This window comes from Argiope bruennichi, unplaced genomic scaffold (genome assembly GCF_947563725.1).
Source record: "Argiope bruennichi unplaced genomic scaffold, qqArgBrue1.1 scaffold_25, whole genome shotgun sequence".
Taxonomy (NCBI): Eukaryota; Metazoa; Arthropoda; class Arachnida; order Araneae; family Araneidae; genus Argiope; species Argiope bruennichi.
Window position 1 is genome coordinate 45001 of NW_026605925.1, and position 7030 is coordinate 52030.

The following is a 7030-nucleotide window of genomic DNA, read 5'->3' on the forward strand; positions in this document are numbered from 1 at the left end:
CACTGCTCAGAGTTGTACTTTTTTTTTATATTGGCCAATCGTTTCCGAAAGGTCGTTAGTGCGTTCGAGTTTATTATTCAATGACACTCCCCATAGAGGGAAGCGATGCCACGGGGCGGTGTGCACAGAGGCACATCTCTTCAAGCCTAGCCATAGATAACTATGACCCCCCTCTTGCCCAAGTCGAGGGCCGGGGATAAAACAGGCACACCCATAGTAGGCATCATAAATTCAAAGTTTAGTACTTCGTTCCCCGAGTCGCGTGGGAACCAGTACCGGCAAGGAACTTAAAAAAGCTCCTCGTTTAGACATAATAGTTTATAATTAATGATCCTTTCGCAGGTTCACCTACGAAAACCTTGTTACGACTTTTACTTCCTCTAAATGATCAAGTTTGGTCATCTTTCCGGCACACCGGCTCGACCAAAAGGCCAATCCGAGCGCCAGTCCGAAGACCTCACTAAATCATTCAATCGGTAGTAGCGACGGGCGGTGTGGACAAAGGGCAGGGACGTAATCAACACGAGCTGATGACTCGTGCTTACTGGGAATTCCTCGTTCATGGAATCAATTACACTTTCCAATCCCCAGCACGAAGGAGGTTCAACGGGTTACCCAGTCCTTTCGGACAGGGAAAGCACACGCTGATTCCTTCAATGTAGCGCGCGTGCGGCCCCGGACATCTAAGGGCATCCCAGACCTGTTATTGCTCTGTCTCGTGCGGCTAAACGCCGCTTGTCCCTCTAAGAAGAACGTCCCACTACAAGAGGATGGGAACGTCTATTTAGTAGGCTAGAGTCTCGTTCGTTATCGGAATTAACCAGACAAGTCGCCCCACCAACTAAGAACGGCCATGCACCACCACCCACAGAATCAAGAAAGAGCTCTTAATCTGTCAATCCTTCCTGTGTCCGGGCCGGGTAAGTTTTCCCGTGTTGAGTCAAATTAAGCCGCAGGCTCCATTTCTGGTGGTGCCCTTCCGTCAATTCCTTTAAGTTTCAGCTTTGCAACCATACTTCCCCCGGAACCCAAAAGCTTTGGTTTCCCGGAAGCTGCCCGGCGTGTCATTTGAGGAACACAGCCGGATCGCTGGCTGGCATCGTTTATGGTTAGAACTAGGGCGGTATCTGATCGCCTTCGAACCTCTAACTTTCGTTCTTGATTAATGGAAACATTCTTGGCAAATGCTTTCGCAGTAGTTCGTCTTGCGACGGTCCAAGAATTTCACCTCTAGCGTCGCAATACGAATGCCCCCGTCTGTCCCTCTTAATCATTACCTCGTGTTCCGAAAACCAACAAAATAGAACCGAGGTCCTATTCCATTATTCCATGCACAATTATTCAGGCGTCGCGCCTGCTTTGAGCACTCTAATTTTTTCAAAGTAAACGTGAGGGTCTCCGCCCACAACCGGTGAAGATCATAGACAGAAGCCCCCTGAACGCTCGGCAGCGAACAGTAACCACCGGTAGGCGGACCGTCCGGCCGGAGCTGAGATCCAACTACGAGCTTTTTAACCGCAACAACTTTAATATACGCTATTGGAGCTGGAATTACCGCGACTGCTGGCACCAGACTTGCTCTCCAATGGATCCTCGTTAAAGGATTTAGAGTGTACTCATTCCAATTACGGGGTCTCAAAAGAGTCCCGTATTGTTATTTTTCGTCACTACCTCCCCGTGCTGGGAGTGGGTAATTTGCGCGCCTGCTGCCTTCCTTGGATGTGGTAGCCGTTTCTCAGGCTCCCTCTCCGGAATCGAACCCTGATTCCCCGTCACCCGTTACGACCATGGTAGGCGCGTAACCTACCATCGACAGTTGATAAGGCAGACACTTGAAAGATACGTCGCCGGGACGAGCCCGTGCGATCAGCCCAAAGTTATACAGAGTCACCACAAGAGACGGACACGAGGCCCGATTGGTTTTGGTCTAATAAAAGCGCTCGTTCCCGAAGGTCGGAGCTCTGCTGCATGTATTAGCTCTAGAATTGCCACAGTTATCCAAGTAGTAAGGTACGATCCAAGGAACCATAACTGATTTAATGAGCCATTCGCGGTTTCGCCTTAATACGGCATGTACTTAGACATGCATGGCTTAATCTTTGAGACAAGCATATGACTACTGGCAGGATCAACCAGGTAACTTCCATCGTTCATCAGAACGTTCGGAAAATGCACTCCGAATCCTTACATTTCACGAGTCGCGACTATTTCAGTCGCGGGGGACGCCTCGACTACGGAGGATCCCTCAGTCAATCTCGCTCTTTGTGTAGGTATTCCCCGTGCAATCTACAGAGGTTCTATAGTCTCACGACTTCCCCGACGGCTTCAACGCCGCGGGGCGAGTGCGGAGGCATCGAGAAGATATGTGCGCTGGACACAGATGCAGAAAACCAATCAATTCCTTTAAGTACGGTTCTGCTCGTCGCGTCAACGGCACGGGGGCCGAGCCGCTCGCAGAGAGGCTGAGATAGTTTGGAAGCGGCCGGAAAGACGGAGAATACCTCCCCGCCGATCGCAGCCTTAGTAGCAGAAGAATAACACCCTCGATCCCGGAGGCAGCGTCCGACCGACCCATAAAGAACCGAGAACCGATCCGATCGGGCACGACAGACCCACAGTCAACGTTAGAGGACCGCTTTCCCGGAGGTAGCCAACCGGTACTAACAACCCAATCCCGTTGCCGAGACCTAAGACAGGTTCGCGAGATTACGACGCGTTTTTAAAACGCATTCTGTCTCGCGATCGACCACTGTTTCCAGCAGTCACCTGCTACTCATATAGGGCTACGGACGATCCCCGACGTTCCGCTCGTGATCGCGAGTGGCGCGCGCTTCGCCCAGCCACCAGGCGACCGGAAGAAGCCGCCGCGGGCGAAAATAATAAAAATTGTGCACTGGCAACCCGTTTCGCCAAACTAGTGCGACGTAGTATTTAGCGCTCTTCTCGGTGATTGGATTTTGAAGAAAATCGCGACTTCTCCCCTATTTGCATTTAGAAGGAAATCTCGGGTAGCGACTTCTCACTTTCTCGTGCTCCGGTATCGGACTTTGCAGAAAATCTAACATCGTCGGACTTTGACGGAAAACTCGCGAAGCGACTGTCACCTTATCGCGCGTTCTGATTTGGACTTTGCTGAAAAACGCGACTTCTCACATCGTCGGACTTAGTAGAAAATTTCACCTTATCGCGTGCTCCTATTAGGACTTTGCCGAAAATCGCGCATCTCTGTTTTTCCTTAAAATGTTTACATTTTGACTTTTCTTTAATTACTTTTTGTGAATTTTTATTAAAATGTTGATATTTATGAAATTGTTTCTGAATTTAAAATGTCAAGTAACATGTTAATTCACTCAAATACAAATTTATAGAGCTTTAAATACGCTGAAATTAAGTTAAATACCTGTATTTGCAGAATGTATTCTTATTTAGAACTCAATTTGGTGTAAATATTATAAAAATAATGAAATAAAAGCTTCGCATGTTGTTAAATACTTGATTCAAACCTAAAAGTAGGTCAAGCCCTTTAATTCTAGTAAATTAAGTTAAATGACTTGCAAAGTTCATATTTATATGCATTCGCAGAAAGAATTCACTTGTTTTTTCAAGTAATTCTTATTTAGAACTCAATTTGGTGTAAAGAATGTCAAATTAGTGAAGTAAAAGCTGTAAATGTTCTTGTATACTTCATACGAACTTCAAAGTAGGTCAAATTGTGTTAATGAATGCACAAGTTGTTTAGTTTCCTTCATACAATGTGTAGTGTATCTTCTAAATTCTTTAAGGAGTATAAAAGATGAAATGTCTTTCAAATTCAAACAATTTCTACTTTAAATACTGAGCTAAGCACAAATACTATCTTTTAATATGTTAAATTGAACATATAATTGAGTGCAAGCTTTAATATAAATGTATTCCTTCATGTAACATTCAATATCAATTATTTGTGAATGAATGTTTTCATTCAGTTAATTAATGAGCTGAATCTTTCACTAATGCAAAATATTTCCTGATATTGTAAACTTTCATTGATGTAAAAATTGTGTTAAATGTAAAGATATTCTTATAGTGTGATAAATACAAGTATATGGCTTGTATATTCAACTTATTAATGCATAAGAGTATGATTTCTTACTGCATTTTTTTGTGTATAGTGATAAACATTCATCTCCCTTCATGTTTCATCTAGTATCAATTATATTGTTCATTTATTTGAAATTTAGCTTCATGGTTAATCACTTGTGAAATGTTTAATCATACTGCTAGTTGTTTTCATAATTCATGTTGAGTGAAATCATTATATTATGTAAAATTCAAACATACAATTTGGATATTCAACACATTAGTGCTTATTACTTGTGGAAGGAAGTGATATGAAGAGGTAACAGTTGTATAAAGAAAGCTCAAGTCTTAAATGAATGTGTAATGTTACTTTGCATAGATATGATTTTCAATTCAACACATTTCTGCATAAAAATGTTATTACCAACTATATTTTGTGTGCAGATTCTTCATGTACTATTTACAATCAAAGAATGCATAAATTTCTTCAAATATTTCATCAAGAATCTATATCATTATACTCAGTATGTCTGTAAGCTTCATCTTTAATCAGTGTGAAATGTTTCATCATATGACAGGTTGTTCTAATTATTAAATGTTGTTTATAATGTAAGGAAATCTTCATCTTCAGGTAAATACAATTTATAGATGCATATTACTTGTTCAAACAAGTTGGCTGTAATGTAATGAATGTATATTGTTTACTTTCACTGTAAATGTAACCCTTTTCTAATATTAATGTTGTTTTCATGTACAGCATTCTCTTGTTAATGTTTAATTTTATGTTATATTCTGTTGAATACAGGCATAAAGCTTGTACATCCAATACATAAATGATTTACAGTCCTTTGTCCAACTATAATTTATGTGTGGGTTCCCATTTCTTCAAACAACATTTACATTCAAAGAATGTTTCATCTTAACTAAGCTTCATCTTCAAACTGTGCCAAATGTTCCCATTCTTTATTTGTAATACAATGTGAAATGCAATAACTTTCTCATATTTACAGTTGTTTATGTTTAATAAAGTTCAAAATGTGATTGACATACTTATTTCATGTTAAATACAAACATACAGTTTGTGGATTCTACTCATAGGTGTTTATTACTTGTTCAAACAGATTATATAAATAGATAATACTAACATGAAGAATGCTTACTATAAAGTATATGTGTAATTTCACCTTACACTGAAATTGTTACCTCTATCTAATATTAATGTAAAATTTATTTGTATTTATTCATATAAACATTATATGAAGTGTAATGTCATACTTATATTGTGTTAAATAGAGCCATACATTATTAAGACTGTTATTTCCAATTCTAAATAATGTATAGCTTCATTATACAATAAATGAATACATAGATTTCTTCAAATGTTTCATCCAGTATCTATATTACTATGTTCAGCTTCTTATTTACTCAAAGAGAAATGTTTCTACATATTACAAGTTGTTTCTAAAGTTCAATGTCATGTAAAATAGTTTGAAACTACAATATGCAAGTGCTTATTACATGTTGAAACAAGTTATATAAATATGTTTCTATAAAAGTCCAACCTGTGTGTAAAATTACCTTACAAAACAATTGTACACTCTTAATGTTGTAATGCATTCTTTGGTTCATGTGAAATGTTTCATTCATTGTTCATGCAAACACTGTATCAAATGGAACATTAGCAATTACTTACATTGTGTTATATATAGGCATAAAGTTTGAACATTCAATTGAAGAAGTTATTAAGAGTGTTTTTTACAATTGCAATATGTCTGCAAGATTCTTCTTTCTTCATACAGTGTTTACAATAAGAAGACATTAATTGCTTCTCATGTTTCATCAAATGTTTAAGTTAGCATATTCTTTAATCTATATGAAATTTACCCATTTTTACATCCAGTGTTATGTGAAATGCAGTAAAATACTCATAAACTGTTAACTATAAACATAACAAGAGCATATAACTTATATATGAAGTTGCATATAAAATGATTATTCTGTTAAACATTGTAATTGTTATCTTTCTTTTAATGTAAACATTGTGAGAAATTCTTATAATGAGATAAGTACAAACACTAAGCAATTATTTTCAACATTTCAGTTAATTCTGTAAACAAACGTCCACATTAAACTATGTCAGTTTATTAATGTAAAGAATACTCAAAAAGTCTCACATGTACTTGTTATGCATGAAACAGACCTTACAAGTTTCAATATTAAAAATGTTAACGTGTAAGACAGTTACATTCTTTTATACTGAGTGGTTTATATTTCCAATATCATTTCTGTCACATATCATTGATATCAAAAAGACATAAATTGTCTCTTATGTGTACACAAACATTGTAACAACCATCTGAATGCTAAACATGTAAGTGCATACCACATATAAAGCTGCATGTAAAATGATAATTCTTTAATTAATGAAAAACATTAACAAACATAGTAATTGTCATTTCTTTATGCTAATGATGTGTGAAATGTTTATAATGTGCTAGGTTATGATTTTCAATAATTCAGTAAATACTGTTTGTCGAAACAAGCTTACGCATTAAACTGTCACAGTTACTTGTAAGGTTTATTCTTGTAAATAACAATTAAATAATGTCAAATGTACTTGTTATTCAGAAAAGAACACATACAAGTTTTTATATTATAAAAATAAATGTATAAATACAGTTACATAATTATATATTGAATGGTATATCCTTCCTTCACCATTTCAGGAACAAACCATTGATATCAAACAGACTTATATTATCCCTGACATGTACACAAACATTATAATAACAATTTCAATGCTACATTTGGTTCAAATTTAAACAATTTTTGTGTAAAAATTTGTCACATTTTGTCTGATATACAATAAATGCAGTGTTGAGTACAACAAAGCCAATTAAATTTGTAAACATAATGCATGTACACTATTAGCATTATTATTTTAAAGCATTAAACATAAAAAGATACATTA

General features: G+C 37.3%; 2 non-coding genes across 2 annotated transcripts in view; both read right to left on the minus strand.

The window, feature by feature from the left end:
* Positions 1-14, minus strand: part of LOC129961151 (5.8S ribosomal RNA) — a 154-nt gene extending 140 nt beyond the window's left edge. Inside the window, exon 1 of the ribosomal RNA XR_008783774.1 lies at positions 1-14. This exon is cut by the window's left edge and continues 140 nt beyond it. This is a non-coding gene — a ribosomal RNA (5.8S ribosomal RNA).
* Positions 15-325: 311 nt separating this feature from the next.
* LOC129961143 (small subunit ribosomal RNA) lies at positions 326-2139 on the minus strand. Its single transcript, XR_008783769.1, has one exon. It is a non-coding gene; the product is annotated as a small subunit ribosomal RNA (ribosomal RNA).
* Positions 2140-7030: the final 4891 nt, after the last annotated feature.